The sequence below is a fragment of the Odontesthes bonariensis genome, chromosome 9, assembly GCF_027942865.1.
Source record: "Odontesthes bonariensis isolate fOdoBon6 chromosome 9, fOdoBon6.hap1, whole genome shotgun sequence".
Classification (NCBI taxonomy): Eukaryota; Metazoa; Chordata; class Actinopteri; order Atheriniformes; family Atherinopsidae; genus Odontesthes; species Odontesthes bonariensis.
In genome coordinates, this window is record NC_134514.1 from 26,367,027 (window position 1) to 26,383,785 (window position 16,759).

The window sequence follows — 16,759 nt, forward strand, 5'->3', positions numbered from 1 at the left end:
CTCACAGACGCCATTGCCATTCAAAAATTGCCATTCATTTCATATATATGTATATAGAATTTTAAGAAGAAATACTATTGTTGGGATATCATTTTCGGGATGTAAAATTACCGATATCGGGATATAAAATGTTGTCCATATCGCACAGCACTACACTGTGGCACATCTGCACTTCTTGAAGGTATTATCTCTGCTTACATGCTTCCTCTACAAAGAAAAGAGAGCTGCTACATTTCCTGTAAGCTCTAAGAGAAGGCCTCACTTGGTTTTTTTTGTGTTGACCTTGGGTTGGTGTGCAGGTTTTGAGAGGACAATGTGGGAGTTCAAACTTAAGCGCCAAGCAGTAGCCTGACAGCGTTCACATTTTCTCACAGGTTAGTTGAAGACTAAATGGTCTTGTTGGGAGCTCTCGTCTTGTCTAAGAATCCTGCAGAGAATCCGGATCCCTGCTTTTTCCATTTACATTCCAGTCTTACAAACTTTCTGCCCTTTAATGGGGATAAAATGGCCCAATTTGGTAACAATGACTTGTTTTGAAGTGATCTGTGGAAACCTCCCCAATGACTCATATGCACCAGTGGGCTTTTAATACAACGCTTTCGTGCACCAAAGACAGAGAATGATTACATATCCCCAAGATGAACATTTTGAGGACAGATGTGTGTTCATCGTATTTTTCAAGCCACACTAATTGATTCAAGCAGGAATGAGTCACTATTGCAGAGGGCATATCGTGTGTTTCAGCTGATTTTCTACAAGTTGCCATGTGCTGAATATCTCTAAGCCCCAATAAACCCCACATCTGTGAAACAAAGTCTCTCTTTTGTAGATGCCCCTACACTCACTGAACAAAACAATCTGCAAACACTGCACAACTCAAACCCCTTTTTTTTTCTTTTTTTTTCCCCAAGAAAGGTGACACCAGGGATCCGAAATCAATCGCATTCAAGAGCAAACTAATACTAAAAGTGTTGACACGAAGAAGAAAAAAGTCCGACGGAGAAAGTGGAAGTGGTCATGCGATGGTGCCAGCGAGTCGGTAACCCCTTCATTCTCAGTATGACTGTCAGACATCCTCACGCAACTGCAGTTTCCACATAATGTGCTCTGTCAAATTTTCTGTGTCCACTCCCATGACAGCAGATGTCAGGGAGTCCACCTCTTGAACACGGGCGAAACTCCCACGAAAAAAATGTTCAACATACATTTGCGTTAAACTCTGCAACTCTGGTGCCATCTAAAGTTTGAAGGAACCAATCCAGCTGAGCCAGCTCTGAGAATCGGTGGCACGGAGCCAGGCAGGAAGAAAGATTTCATGATGTACCAGGGCCATTTCCCATAGAGTGATGTACGGTAGAGAGCCATCATTCTGAGTTTGCAGCACTAATTCGACTTTTTCCGATTGATCTCATCTTTGAAAGCAATTTGTGTCCCTACCCAGGTGAAATCTCACATGGATCTCACTGCCAGATATTATAGGAGTAAAAGTGTTCAAAGCAGCTTCTTTGGTTTTCTGCTTCAGAGCAGTCACTAACGCAGAGGGTGAAACATGCCCTGTCAGCTGTAAATTTGAACACAAACCATTTTCTACGTCTTGAGTCACTTTTCTTGTCTTTAAATTTACAGTTCAGGAAGCCGGACTTCCTCGTAATCCCTTTAAATGGTCTTGAGCAATAGTTCTTGAGCAATTATCTTCTCTAGAAAAACTGCATTCAAGTATTTAAAACATTACAACAATATTACTGGGCATGTACTGTTGTAATGTTTTAAATACTTGAACGCAGTTTTTCTAGAGAAGATAATTGTTTTGTATATGGGATTATCGTCCATCGACTCTTCTGGGCTTTCACATGCGCGAGCCTACAACCAACCGGTGAGTGACATGCTGTTTATAAAGTTGTTTTGTAACGTCCCCATGCCAGTAATGTGAGAACCATGCATATGGTTTTGATGGTAAGGCTTGTGACTTTATTGTCGGATGGTCTATAAAGTGGTGTGACGTTTCTGCAGTGTGCAAGTTGTTGTTTTACGTGGAAGGGTTAGCGCTTGCCCCTAGCCACCACGTATTAGCCTCGCATGACAGGGTGTGCGAACAGCGCGATCTCCACACAGGGAGCGCAGATTTGCACCTCTCTGTGTCCTACTATCATTATTTGACAACCTCTAGCAATGGAAATGCGCTTCAAATGCCCCAGAGTTCCCCTTTAAGACTTTCTAACATTCTTCTCAATGTCAAAGTCAAGGTTTTTCTCTGGACATTGGCTGTTTTTCTTACTCATTTTTGGTACCCGATTTTTTATTATTATTTTTTTTTCATTATTCAAAGGAATGCCAAGGAACTCGTTTTAAATTGTATCTTCGGGCATCTTGTTCCTAGGGGTCCACAGCAAAGACGGACAATTTGTTCCGATTGCTTTTGTTGCCTCTATGAAAAATGCCAAAGATAATGCCATTTGGCAGATAGAAAAGGAAAGAAGGGGTATTTTTAGACCAAAAAAAAAAAGGGTGATTCCTGAAAAAGCTATCAGCTGAAACTCGGCACTTTTTTCCATGGTGTCCAGTGTGTCCTTAAAAAAAAATGTGATGAAAATCGGGCAAAGGGTCAGAACTTTAAGAAAAGAAAAGGACTATCTGGACAGTATGAACAGTATCGAAAAGTGAGACCCCTAAGCAATAGAGGGGCAAAAAAGAAAGACCTAATACATGACCTGAGAGAAGCAGGTGGTCTATCAACTGTTTGCTTAAAAAAATGCTTTCCACACAAGGGTGGCTGGCAAAAAAAAAAAAAAAAGCCCTTCTCAAAGAAGAGAATCAGGGAGAGAAGGCAGAGGCATGCGGAATTACCCAAGTATTGGAGTAATACAAATTTTTAAAAAAAAAGGTGATACCAATCTGACTGTCGACCTTGTGTGCTGTATTTCCATCAATTATTTCACGTGTTCTACGAATCATTTCCCATTTCCCTTTCAATACTTAAAGAAGGGAGGGGCAGCTCAGGGTTTTTTCACAGTATGTCTTTGTTGCCAAAACTCCAAAGCATTAATAACATTTCGCAGTTTTTGGGTGAAAAAAAAGTTCAGCGCGAGAATGCCAAGGCAAGGTCGAATTTTGGCCAAGAAAACATGCCTCTCTTGGATTTATTGGCAACATTACATTTAAAAATCAACGGACTCGTGACACCGCGACCTGTCAGACCGTAACTTAGCTCCCACTCGGATGTAAAAGAATCTGTCAATGTAATCGATGCCACATCAGCCAAATAAGAAGAGCCACCTTGTGATCCGAAGAGGACAGTTCAAACGGATCATCAATGTGTCACAATCTCCGCTGAAGCCCTAAAAAAACTCCCTAATATAAGCTACTCCCCGCTAGCACCAAAAGGCTTTAAAAAAAATGCCCCACTTACCAGCAGCGCTGCCGGACAGATGGGAGTTTAATCCATGGAGGGACCCCGCCGTACCGTACAGTGATGTTGCAACCAGGTTCACGTCGCTGAGGTGGATCTTCCCTGCGTGGGGAACAACGAAATAAATCTCGACGTGTGGATATGGCAGCTTAGGCTTGCGATAGAGATGTGATGAGGGCATTAAAAGCTCGTCCTGCACAAGCAACGCAGTGTACAGCGACGCTCAGGCGGACCTCGGGGCGGCTCACGCTCGCTCTAACGCTGGGGTGAATTTGGCAGGAACATAGCGGTTTTCACCGAAAGACTCTCCCTCTCAGCGCGCGTTCCCTTTTCTCTCTCTCAGCTCAGGGACGCATGCGCACGTGGGTTCACGCGCTATTTCTAAATGGCATGCCCTGTACGAGTGTGCGGGACCTGTGTGAAGTTGGCACCCCATATGTTGAAAATATGAATGAACGCATTTTGGTTCGTTTGTGCACGTTTGTGCAGGCAAAATGAATGTTTGTGCTCAAATAGTTTTTTTTATAATTCAACTTTTAATTTTTTGAAAGTAGGTCACTCAGCACCCCATCAACATGTCTTGGCAGTCATTATTTACCAGAGGTGTAAAAATGTTGAACATTGTAGCACACTGTTACGATTATATACCCCTATTTTGCACTATTGTGGCCATCAACATAAGTTAGCATTGGTCAACTGATCAAACATTAGTATTTATGCAATCACAAGGGTTGTCTTCATATTTTCAGAGTGGTAAAGCATGATTAAGTTTAATTTTGGTAAATAGTACCACTCAATATTTTAAATGTCTAGCTGTATATCACCATGCATATACACCAATGTTCATTCTCCTTGTCTGCAAAGTAATAGCGTAAACTACAACACAAATAAAATAAGGAATTCACTGACCATGCCATGAGATGAACTCAAGGTGACCTGCTAAAAGGTCGGGCCTAAAAAAAAGAAGTTTGGTTCCGGTTTTGGCTGCAACAAGTTCTGAATCTCGTCGAACATGGAACGCGACTGAACAGAAGCCTTCTTCCAAAAAGACGAGATAGATAAAATCAATGTTAATTTAAAAAGAATGTGCTTACTCATAACGTTGCCGGCGTATTGCATTTTGAGGCAGGTGGTAATCTGTCTGTGTCAGCATATTTTCCTTTCTAAGTCTAAGTTTGTCAACGTTCATTTTGCCTGCACAAACGTGCACAAACGATTCCAAGCATTTTCAAGTCATTTGGATGTTGATGGGGTGCTGAGTGACCTAAGGTCACCAACCTCTTAAAAGTTAAATATCTTCAAGACGGTTTGTGCACAAACGCTGATTTTGCCTGCACAATCGTGCACAAACGATGCACAAACGAACCAAAATGCTTTTATTCATATTTTCAACATATGGGGTGCCAACTTCACACAGGTGTGAGCGGGATATTGAAATGTTCCGCGCGACCACCAGCTCATTAAGGCTGTATCAAACTGGACATTTTATCCCCAGAACAAGGGAACAGTATGGAAGTTTTTCTGTGCCATCAGAGTTTGAATACGAATTTCTAATATTGAATTTTTACAGCATCAAAATCAGACTTTGAATTTGAAAAAGCAACAGTGTAAAAAAATTCAACATCTAAAATTCAGTGGAAAAAAATTCAACTTCGAAAAATTCAGTGGAAAAAAATTCAACTTCGAAAAATTCAGTGGAAAAAAATTCAACTTCTCCCCTGTTTACCCGGATGTCGAGTCTGGTTCTTTTTCCACTGAATTTTTTGAAGTTGAATTTTTTTCCACTGAATTTTTTTTTAGATGTTGAATTTTTTTACACTGATTTTTGTTTATGGAAATTTATTATTATTTTTTTTTTACACTGTTGCTTTTTCAAACTCAAAGTCTGATTTTGATGCTGTAAAAATTCAATATTAGAAATTCGTATTCAAACTCTGATGGCACAGAAAAACTTCCATAGAACAGCATCTGGAAAGCCTTTGCAGTTGGCAGGGATTTCTTTTTTTAAATCGCAACTAACAGAGTCAAACCAGCAACTAGCAAGGCCTGCATAGGAACTCACTTCTTTCACTTAAACCAAGTGAAGTAGCATTAAAACCATGCATTAAGCTCAGATAAAGAGCATATAACCGCACTTACTTCACCAACCTAAAGTACTCTTTACTCATGCTGAAATTACTTTAATGTGGCTGCTTCTCCTTTCTACCATAGATACTGGAGAGCTTAATGTCATTTTACATTGATATTAACTTCCACTATTGATTTTGATATTATTAATCTATCTTAGCTCATGTGACTGTAAAGTGGGCCCAAGTATTAATCAAAGCTCGGATGTAAAGTGATAGAAATCCAGGGGGATTAAAAGTGTGTAACACAATTTTTTTCATATAAATTGTGCATGCATATAGTACAGAAAAAGAGGAATATAGGTAGCAAAGTTTCTTTTTTAAACTCAAGGCAAAATCAGAGTTTTTACAGTTTTCAGACTTTATTCCTTCAGTTAATCTTTTTTTAAGTGGTCTTCAGGAATAGTTTTCAAGGCTTCTTCGGTTAGGGTTAGGGCTTATTTCACATTTATTTCATGTTTCCCTTCCTTAAGAATGGCTTCTTGACAGCCATCTTTTCCCAGAGACCATGTCTGGTGAGGCATCAGTAAACACGCCAATTCCACTTTCGTCCTCCACTTGCCCCGTTTCCCTTTTTTTTTGAGGTCACACGGCATGCCATGCTGAGATGTGCCAAGATCTCGACTAATACCTCTTTTGGAAGCCTGTTTCCAGTCTGTCAAACTGTATTGTCCTTGACAAATTATTTGTGACGGGCTGCTAGTAACAAAGTGGCAAAAGATCAAATTTCAAATGGGTTCTTGGCTAAGTTGTCTGTTATGGGTTGACACAAAAACCGATTCAGCTAATTGCCTCTTTAGTCATTTATTTTTGCTTGAATGATTCATAGCTCAGTGTTGAGGGATTCAATAAGCAACACACTCCTCTGAAAACGAATAGACCACATCTTTTGCAAATTTAGTGGGCTTAGAAATACCGCATATGCCTCTCACCTGCAGTGGAATCATAAAAGGAATAAAAGTGCCGTAAATCAGAATAACTACTCGAAAGCCCAAATAAATCAAACATGCACTTGCGTATCGTACGTGAGCAAATCTACTTATTGGATGAAAATATTTCAAGCTGCGTGATTAAACAAATCTCTTCTATTTCTTCCTATTCAGCAGAGCGATCTTTAAAAAAGAAAAAAAAGCCTGCTATCAACAGTCATCCTGATTTACCATCAACTCTTTCCTGTCAGTCACATCTGTTTCTTGACAGCGGTACACCTGTTGTGAAGAGAGAGGCCTCAACTAACACAGATTCCTGAAGCATGCTTGTACCTCACAGAAGGTTTACGGGCACCAACCGGCGGGAGAACCGATAAATCTCGGGTTGCTCTCAAGCACGAGAGCGAGGCCGTGTTTTCTGGAGCAGAGCTTTTGCCGGCGGCTGTAATTCATCCATGATGAACTTTGGTCCACCCAAATCCAGACACATCCAAATGCTTGGGTTGTGTAAATATGTGGGCTGAAGCTGATAGGGCTGGCGCTGAAATGCACAGGTTAGTGAACTCTTCCATGCCAGAGACCTTCTGCTCATTTTGAGGATTTGCGCCATCCTTCCCGACATACGGCTTCTTTCTGCCAGATGAGCTAACATCTGGAGTCTTGTTGCTGCGGGCCGTGTGTTGTGTCTTTGGAAAGGGTATAAAAATGAAACTGAAGGACAGGTGTCTTTAGAGCACCCGTGAGGCTCGAAGCTGCGTGGTGACTCTTGATTTATGAGTGAAACGTTTTGTTCAACCCAGTGTTTTTTTTTGCTCTCTCAAACGAGCCGCGTCTCTGTCTCCACCTCCTTTATCTGTTGGCCACAAGCCTCTTTTTCAAAACTGCAAACTCAAAGATTAAGCGAAGTGCAAATGTTTGCCTTCAACGGACCAAGGGCGGTGTCAGGGTTCTGTAAACATTCCGAGAGAGACCATCACTCCATTACAAGGCCTCAAATTCCACTGCAGCGTTTAATTATCATACTGTGGTGTCCATAATTAATGTCTGAACCACCACACAGTGGGTGCTGTTCATTCTCTCTGCGCTGAAAGACAAAAATAAACCATCTCCCTTTTTTTTTTTCTTTTTTTTTTAAATTACAAACGTGATCCTATTTTAGGCTTCTTAATTGGAAGAAGTAGTTTGTAAAGACGTGAAACCGGAAAAGAACAGATTTCAGTTCTTAATATATGTCATGTTCTTATTTGTAGCTTCCCGATTCCCTGCACTGAAAACAGAATTAGATGCTTGCACCTTCTGCTCACCTCCACTGAACTCTGCGGGCTTTTTACTGCCACCTGACACTGGGATACAAATTCACCTCAGACACAAAGTCCAGGTCATCCTCACCGCATCACAGCCTACCTCAGATTAGCAGCTGGGTCACATGGTGGTCTAAACTCCTTTCTTTCTTTTACTTCTTCGCGCGCTTCTTGGTTAGATGCGTACGGGCTTTCCCACCCTGCCATTCTGAGATCAGAAGGTCAGGGGAGTTTCATTCATACCCACTCAGCCTTTAACATTTTCTCTAATTAGATTTTTTTTTGGTCAAATGAAACTAGGGGCCATTTTTTTGTCTCAAAGGAAGAGCAAAGTTAATCATAAAAAGAGACAACTACCGTCCAGGTTTTTCCCCAGCACGTCACAGCATAGAAAAAAACGCAGTGCCTACGCAGGCAGAGATGGGGATGTGGTAAAGGATGTGGCAGTTGACTCGAAAGGTGTTTGCAGCTGTAGATTGCCTATGGTGCCACTTCAATTCACGGATGAGAGATGGAGCTTATGTATATCATATATCTGTGTGCAGGCCCGCCGATAAGGGGGGACAAACGGGTATTTCAGAGAATTTTGTCCCGGGCCCAGCCAAACCTGTCAGCTGCCCTGTCTGTGTGTTTTGAGTGGTAGAAGTACACAAATGTATGTTGCCTCTGACAAACACTTGTGCGTTCAATAGTTTCTTTCTAAAAGGTTAACAAAAGGCCATCCACTGGACTTTGTGAATAGCTTACAGTTTCTGCTTAAAAACGCAGGTCGTGTCAGGCAATCCCGCAAGAGCAACTACACTTAAGGCGGTAGCATGGTTGCCGCGTCTGTCACGGCGGTGTCGCACCGTGACGTCAAAATGACGTATCAGGCCTGGCGCTTCCCTTGAAAAGACGGCGCATTTGGCGATTTTTGTAACTTGGCGGCGCCGAGCACAACGAACCGGATGGACTGTTGTGAGACCAGGCTCAGTGAGGAGGTGCGTTTGTACAGACAGCTGTACGAAACTGCAGTGAAACAGCACAGGGAGCACGTAAACTCCCAAAACTGGTTCACAGAGATGGGCAGAACTTTGGGGAAAGAGGGAGAGTTCTGTAAGAATGTGTGGAAGAAGCTACGGGACAGATACGTGAAGGCAAAGAAGAGGGCAGAGACTCTGTTGATGCCGGGGGCTTCAGACCTTCACCTCTATTAACTGAATTAAAAAATTAAAATGATCCGAAAACTGCAGCAGTATCATTAATTACAGTATTCTTGCTCTTGACAGCGGCATTGTTTTCTTCTCCACTTTCGTGGTTGTAGAGTAGAGGTAACCTTCACGTAGCAGCGCCACCTCTGTGACGGCGAAAATTGCAACTACTGGCGCGCAACGACTTGCGCCACTATATAGGGTCCTATGGCGGGCACGAACTCGTGACGTCATCAACACCGCTCGCGCGAGCGGACGCGACAACCATGCTAGAGCCTTTAGCTAGCACAAATCCACGATCAAATGTGTGCTGTGAGAAATGTCAGCAAGCTCCTTTCAGAAGCACCCAAGGCAGTCTTCAAAGTGGCAAAGTTCATCTTGGTGAAACAGAGAATTAAATGACGAGTCATGAAGACACATTTTGTGTTTTTTGCTTAGGACGGACATGAACCAGCTTTACTTCTGACCGATGTTCAGGTCGTTCAAATGCATGCAAAAGGATGGAGAAGATGTTTTTCTGTCTGTTAGATCGGTGAGCGCCATCGTCCTCTGATGTGGCTAGAGGGGAGAATGCATGAAAGAGAAGGATGCCAACTGGCTGAACAAATTCATCGTACAAGTTGTTTGTTTTAGGCGCGCTTCCAAAACTGAGGGCAGTTATCATCACCTCCGAGGAGCACTTGATAAGCTGGAGAGCCGCTTCGGCACCAGTGTCTCTTCCCCCTGCTGTGTAACGGAACGATACAGGAAATCATTGCAGCCAGGTGCTGTTTGACTGCATAACAAGTCTGACCCTGTTAGACCCGTGGTCACAGATCTGAACCAAAACTGATTCACATTCTTTGCAGTGTGCGACGAATTACTCCAGAGTCCTGGAATATAGTCATTATATCGCATGTAGACGCACTGTTTTTGCACACTGTCTCCTTGTCATTTCGGTCTCATTTTGTGTCATTTTGTTTGTTTATCATTATCACGACACTTGGTTTTTATTTGGGTCCTAAATGCTAAATTCTCCTTCTTCTTGCCCTGTTAGTGTATTTTCAAACGGTCCATTTGTTGAACCGAATGTAAGGCAAGGCAATTCAAACATAAAATCACAAGAAGGCAATAAAATCATTCCAAAAGAACCATAAAAAATAATCATTCATTCATTCATTTAAAAGTGAAGAGTGCAGATAAAATACTTTCAGGTGTAAAATGCACAGCTAAATAGAACTGTTTTCAGCCTGGATTTGAACATTGTCAGAGTTGAGGCCTGTCTCACATCTTCTGGAAGACTGTTCCAGATTTTAGGAGCATAAAACTGAAACGCAGCCTCACCTTGTTTAGTCCTGACTCTGGGCACCAGCAGGAGACCCCTCCCTGAGGTTCTCAGAGCCCGAGTTGGTTCATATGGCTCTAACATGTCAGAGATGTACTTTGGCGCTTGACCATGAAGAGACTTGTACACGAGCAGAGCTGTTTTAAAGTCTATTCTCTGAGCGACAGGAAGCCAGTGCAGAGACCTGAGCACTGCACTAATATGGTCGTATTTCCTGGTTCTAGTCAGGACTCGAGCGGCAGCGTTCTGGATGTACTGCAGCTGTCTTATAGCCCGTTTAGAGAGCCCAGTGAGCCGGCCGTTACAGTAGTCTAACCTGCTGGAGACAAACGCATGGATCAGTCTCTCTAAGTCTGGTTTAGAAACTATTCCTTTGATTCTGGCAATGTTTTTTAGATGGTAAAAAGCTGCTGATGTTACTGATTTAATGTGGTGTTAAAGTTCAGGTCTGAGTCCAATATTACCCCGAGATTTCTAACTTGATAGTTAGGTTTTAGAGAGAGAGTCTCAAGGTGACTGATAACACTTTCTCTTTGTTTCCCATGTACCCACCTGCTACAGTAATCCAATTTCATCATCAGTATAGCTGTCTTTCTGTTTTTATCATCCCCCACAGGTCTGTAAACTGAGACTAAAAGATAGGCCAAGTTAAAAACTGGGAATTTTCCAGATCGTGAGCATTGAGTAAAGGGTGGAAATAAGGGGGCTTCTCAGATTCTCAGCTCCTGCTTTATCCTTTTTTTTCGCAGAATATAAATTTTACTTCAGCAAATCACAGACTGTAACCCTTTCACCTGAACATGAAAGACACTGCATCTTGTAAATGCGACTACTAATGGTGTAAAAGTCACGTTCAAGTTGTTTGGGGGGGTTTTTCATGTCATTTTCATGTGAGATGTGGTTTTTTCCTGAATGTTTTGAGGATTCACAACGGCACCAGCAGAAGCCTCATCGAACATCTGGGCCTTTCACAGATTATTTTCTTATTTTTTTGGTTAGCACGTTGGCTCGCTGGCTCGCTGCAAATGAGGCAATTATTAATTATTATGTGGTGTGTATTCTTTCAATGTCAGCTGTGGTTTCAGGGGGATGGGGAAGCGGAACAATGATACAGCTTCAATGAAAAACCAGGACACGTATCACTTCTTGGAAGGAAATAGTGCCAAGTAGAAGAAAATAAATAAAACCTGCATGCCTTAAAAAAATAGAAAAAAATAAAAAGCTTAGGATCACAAATGTTATACTCTTGTTGAGTCTTGAAGAATAGCTGTTACTGCATCTTCCGGTATGCTTCATTGATGACATGTAATGTTGATTTTAAAAAAGAACAAAAAGTCCTCTGAATGGAAGACGTTCTTTTTTTTCTTTTTTCCTTCTCATTTCTTAAACATGCTGAGACTTTGCTCCAAGTATTCAGCCAGTCGTGATACCTGCTCATCCTTCAGACAGAAGGCTGCAGGAGTCGACTTGAAGCTGGTATCAGGGTTCCCGCGGGGTCTTAAAAAGTCTTAAAAGCATTGAATTTATGAATTTGGAAATAATACCTTAAAAAGACTTGAAAAAGTCTTGAATTTTGATATTTGGGTCTTAAAATTTGTGCAGTAACTTCTCCGTATCGCATTCTCCTCAAACGTTTCATTTGTCAACTAGGCTACTATTATTTTGAAAAGCCTAAATAACGTAGCCTAAATGAAGAGTGGCGGAACCAATCATTGAGAACGCAACGCTGCCGCTACCGCTCCGCCCCGGGTCCGATCACATTGCTACAGCACTGACACAGACCACAGCAACAAGCCAAGCAGAAGCGTGAAAAATCAAGGCAAACCTCAGCAGAAAACAAGAAAGTTTAACTTACGCCGTCATGTTGTTTTTTAACATTTGTTTGCTTTCCTTGCTTCCCATCTCTTGCTGGGATTATGGGGAAATGTAAATGTAATGAAGCGTGGCGCGAGAAAGAATCATTTTGTCACTGGTTAAAACCAGTGGACAATAATTTATGCGAGGCTTTTTGCACAGTGTGCAAAAAGAGGATTCAGCTTGGTACTATGGGCTTGAAGGCTTTAGAGTCTCACGCCAAGTCCTCCAAGCAAATGAATAATATCGAAGCGAAGGATCAAACTTCTTCCATCGCCGGGGTGTTTCAACCGGCCAACGCTAGCCAGTTAGCTATAAATGTATCTGAGCTAGCAGATAACGTTAAAGGATAAGACCGGTTTTTTGACATTGGGCCCTTGATTTCACATTATAGCATGATGTTCTACTCACCCCTGCTTGTTGTTTGTCATTTGGAGCTGTTCCGAAGATATTCGCGAGGCGTCTGACTGCTCTCTTGAGATATTCGGCCATGAAACGGTTTCCTATGGGCAAGCTCATACAGGCACAAACTATGCTGTTTATAATTTATTAATTACTCTACACTAGCACTGATAACGTGGAGGTGCGTCGCTTACTTAAAAAAATCCGGGTTATTGTAATTTTGATTTTTTTGTCGTAAAGTGGGTGTTACTGACGTCATCGTCTGCTACTGCCACAGGCAGCCCACAGACCTGCTGCCTATTTATTCATTCGGCTAAAATTCAAAATTAGTAATCCGGATTTTTTTAAGTAAGCGACGCACCTCCACGTTATCAGTGCTGGTGTAGAGTAATTAATAAATTATAAACAGCATAGTTTGTGCCTGTATAAACTTGCCCATAGGAAACCGTTTCATGGCCGAATATCTCAAGAGAGCAGCCAGACGCCTCGCGAATATCTTCGGAACAGCTCCAAATGTTCAACAACAAGCAGGGGTGAGTAGAACATCATGTTATAATGTGAAATCAAGGGCCCAATGTCAAAAAACCGGTCTTATCCTTTAACCAGCCAACTGCTAGTACAGCCCCTCAAGTTACGACCGTCACCGCAACTAGAGTAGATCTGCGAACAGCTTTTGGGTCCACACCAACCATGAAAGCAGAGGTGTTGTGGACTCCTAACACAATGGCCAAACACCATTCATATAATGGAAACGAGGGTATTTCAGAGTTGTTTAAATGCATGTTCCCCGATTCCGACATCGCTGCCACAATTACTTGTGGTCCCGACAAAACAGCGTACATAGCCAAGTTTGGTTTAGCTGTGTATATTAAAGAGGAACTGGTGTCCAAGGTAAACAAATCACCGTTCGTTCTTATGTTCGATGAGAGCCTCAACGAAACGACAAATTTTTTTAGTTGATTTTCATTATTTATAGTTCTCTCTACTCCCCACATCGGCTTCGCCAGACCCTTTTCAGGGGGCACGTGCCCCCCTGTAGATCTGAGGTGCCCCGGTATCAGTGACATGCACAGGAGAAAAAAAATAACATAGGCAAATATGATTTCATATTTCAACATGATTTTCTGTATAATTCGTCATTTTGATTGAAGTTTCCAAAAATAAAGTCTTCAGAGTCAATCATTCAGATTCACCAGACACCTGGAGATTTAGGCAAAAGGGAGGGGCGCGGGCGTTGCGGGGTTAAGCAGCACGCTTCACTAGAAAAAAAAACAAAAAAACAAGCGCGCACGCGACCGGGCGGCAGAGACACTGTGGGAGTAGAGTGACTGCCCTGACTGCCTGGAAAGGTGAGCTTGAAATGTGTACACAGTGCCTAGGCTACAAGACATGATCACAATCAACTTCTCTCGAATCCAATGTCGAGTTTAGGACGTTTAGTGACCATAAATAATCTGACAGCCAGCTACTGTTTAGGTAGCAAAAAAAAAAACACCGACAGCCAGCTAGCTTGCAGTCAACGTTTTACATGGCTCAGGTTGTTTTGTGGTAGGCTACCAAACTAAGTTACAGGCAGCTGATGACATTTCGTTTTATCAAGCAAGATGAATGATGGAAATAAAGCACAGTTCGAATTATTCACCTGCATGTTGTGTTAAAATGCAGACAATTCGAAATGCCCACGGAAAAGAGGGAGAGACAACTTAAGGAGGCAGCTAATTTAGCTGCCTCCTTAAAGATGCACTGAAACGAATGTTCATCTATCATTCAAATGAAATTTTTGTCTTTTTCTAAAACCATCAATCCAACTTGAACTAAATTTTCCGGGCATAACTTGTTAAAACGGCCATTTAAAAGTGTGAATTATGTGGCCTTTGGTGCGAAATTGGCCACGTGACCGTGACGTCATAGGGTTGACTCCCTTATTTGCTAGTATGGCTGGCTGTGAAAATAACATACATTTGATGGACCTATATCTCATAAAGGAACCAAAATTCTGATACAAACATCAGCAGGTCGAAAGAACACACCTCTAACATTATGTGGAAAAACTTTCGTTGAATTTAAGCCACACAAATCGATTTAATATCTATATTGAAGAGGCTCTCTGCACCTCCCGTATGGGTAATGGAAATTAAAGAAAGTTACCATTTTCGGCACAGGATCGGCGGCACAAAACAGCCATCGCTCCTACTACACGCTGATTATTATTAAGATGTTATCAATCAAATGACACAATAGTGTATGTTTGCTGTGGTAAACTGGAAAAGATTTGAACATGCCGGTTTCGCAGATATGGCATTCTGCTGCGCTGTCTTTGACACGTTGAAACCTAACGAAGGGGCACTTTGAAATCCAGCCACTTAAAAAAAAACGTATGTGATAATGACATGGTTTTAATATAAGCTTAATAAACAATGGCGTGGATTAACGGGTCGGAGATCCTCCAGTGCGCGGCCCCGTCTGCGGATCCTCACGGGTCGGCGGCAGGGAGATGGGCACCCGGCCTCGGCACGACTGACAGCAGCCATCGGTAGGACTGATCCACGGAGCCTCGGATGTCGTAGCCGGCGCAATCACCGGAGAGACCAGACAGCAATTCTAGCTGGATATGTGTGTAGACCGAAGAGCAAAGCAAGCAGTCCCCTGCTTCCGAGCAGCAATTCAGGTGCAGCTATCGGCAGGCAGCAGCACGCTGTGATACGATCCACCGTGCTCTCAGCCAATAGCAGTGGTCGACACTTGCCTCTCAGAAGCGAACAGTAAGCGAACATTATTATATATAAAAAAAACAAGTCCAGTAATGTCCGATCTGGAAATTTCAGACTCACCTGTCTTCGCGCCCGAGCAGTAGTTCGAGCAGGGACAGTCTCCGTCGGCACACCAGGTCCAGCGATGTCAATAGTTGGAACAGCTTCAGCTAAAAGACGTCTCCTATTCCCAACCATTCCCACATTCTCCACATTTTTAGTGAAACCGTTGTGATGGAAATGTACGGAGCACAACACGGATGTTGAGGACACTTCAAAATCACGACGATGCCTCCGTACAAACTGTATCCACCGTGCTCTCGTCTTTGCCTTCTCCTTGTCAGCCTCAGTTCCTGTAGTTTTTGGTTTGGGAAACATGTGCAGAGAGATCCCTTCAGTGAAGCTGCTATTTTTGCAACTAACACCATTTGGCCCTCCAGCAACACAATATTTTCTGCCGTGCTTTGATGTCTTAGCCATAGACGCCGCCATTACAGTTAGACTACGAGAACTTCTGTGTCAACCCTATGACGTCACGCATTAAAAAAAGAATTCGCACAAAAAGACAAAATGTGGCTCCTTTTGAGCCCGTTTTAACATGACTTCCCGGATAAATTATTATCCAGACAATATCTCATTTTAATCGCAAGGCTTGGAACCTTTAGAATCAGCAGCAAAAACTGTGAAATTCCAACAATTAAAATTCGTTTCATAAGCACTTTAAGTTGTAGTCCACTGTTGCTGTGGAGCAACAGTGGACTTGAAAAGTGCTTGATTAATATCGCTCACCGTCTGGAAAACCTATCCATAAAGTTGTCTTTGATGATAAATGGGAGCAGTGTAAACAGGAGATGTGGGGTATGTAAATTAGTTTGTGAAAACCAGGCTTAGAAACCAGTGTGGGCAAGAACGGCTGTCCGACCTCCTTCAAAGAAATAACTGCAAAAAATGTTTGCGTGCTCGCATCATATTTCTGTGCCCCTGTTGTGCCCCTGTATACTATTGGGTCAGCTGACGCCCCTGACTCCCCATATTCCCAGCATGGAATAAGTAGCTAGCTAACATAACCAATGTTAAAAAACAACTTAACTGTGTCAGTTAAACTTTTTTGTGGTCTGCTGAAATTTTCTTTGATTTTTCACACCTCTGTTTGGCTTGTTGTCTGTGTCTGTGCTGTGGTGTTGTAGCGTTTACTACTACTATGCTGCAATGTTTCATCAATGCTTTACACAGTCCACACTTTCATTTGTTTGAGAAATAAATGAACAAATTTAAAAAAAAAAAAAAAGGTTTTCTTTGCCGGTAGGTATTTTTTTTTTTATAAATGGTCTTAAAAAGGTCTTAAAAAGACTTAAATTTGACTTGAAGAAACCTGTAGGAACCCTGTGGTATTAGCCTGGAGGCACGGCTCGGCCTGGATGGTTCACATTCACATCTATAGATGCACTGGGATAAATCAGCCAGGAGGCAGCTTGTC

At 42.3% G+C, this 16,759-nt stretch overlaps 1 protein-coding gene across 2 annotated transcripts in view; it reads right to left on the reverse strand.

Annotated features, from left to right (window-relative positions):
* st3gal4 (ST3 beta-galactoside alpha-2,3-sialyltransferase 4) overlaps positions 1 to 3,736 on the reverse strand; it is a 46,406-nt gene extending 42,670 nt beyond the window's left edge. The window contains exon 1 of one of the 2 annotated variants that reach the window (XM_075473855.1): positions 3,407 to 3,736. The gene's annotated coding sequence lies outside the window, so the exon portion shown is untranslated. The remainder of the gene's footprint in view (positions 1 to 3,406) is intronic. The other variant, XM_075473856.1, reaches the window with a different exon arrangement.
* Between the last annotated feature and the right edge of the window lie 13,023 nt (positions 3,737 to 16,759).